The 673-nt window shown below is 42.6% G+C and overlaps 1 non-coding gene across 1 annotated transcript; it reads right to left on the bottom strand.

The window, feature by feature from the left end:
- Positions 1–321: 321 nt before the first annotated feature.
- Positions 322–392, bottom strand: trnaw-cca. The gene has a single exon. It is a non-coding gene; the product is annotated as a tRNA-Trp (tRNA).
- Between the last annotated feature and the right edge of the window lie 281 nt (positions 393–673).

The following is a 673-nucleotide window of genomic DNA, read 5'->3' as shown; positions in this document are numbered from 1 at the left end:
CTCTCTGTTCACAGTCTGAATAACTGCTGCACTCTTCTTTCCTCATCCTCTCAACATAATAAACTTACTGTCATCATTGTGTGTTCCCATACGATGGTGAAATTAAGTTCTCAGCATTTAACCCATCACACCTGAGATGCACCCAGGTGGAGCAGTGGGCAGCTATGCAAGCACCCGGGAAGCAATTAGGGATTGGGTGTTTTGCTCAGGGACGCCACAACATGTGGGAATGGCTGGGGATTGAACCTGGTACTTTTGGGTCTCGAATTGGCTGCCTTGCCTTTACCTCGTCTGCCATCCCCAACATGCCCCAAAACGTTTAGACCTCAACGTGATTTGAACACGCACCTTCTGATCTGGAGTCAGACGCGCTACCGTTACGCCACGAGGTCACACACTTGGTGTATTTTCTTGTATTATTTGTGCTTAGCATATTCTGGGTTTTGCATATTACTTATTTTAGATCTTATTACTGTTTTTCCTTTACAATTTATACTTTTGTTGGATGTAACTGGGACCCTGTGTACACAGTTTCATAATAACATTTTTAGTTTTATTGTAGAGAAACAAGAAAGAACCAGTCCATCTTTGAATAGGGGCGGGTTTCTCCATATTCAACTATCACACTCTTACAATGCTGTTATTGCAAGTATCACTCAGTTCTCTGAATAAC

The sequence above is a fragment of the Nematolebias whitei genome, unplaced genomic scaffold, assembly GCF_014905685.2.
Source record: "Nematolebias whitei isolate Nwh7 unplaced genomic scaffold, NemWhi1 Nwh_scaf_260, whole genome shotgun sequence".
In the NCBI taxonomy this organism is placed as follows: domain Eukaryota; kingdom Metazoa; phylum Chordata; class Actinopteri; order Cyprinodontiformes; family Rivulidae; genus Nematolebias; species Nematolebias whitei.
Note: the sequence above shows the minus strand (reverse complement) of the source record. Positions and strands in the feature narration are given on the sequence as shown.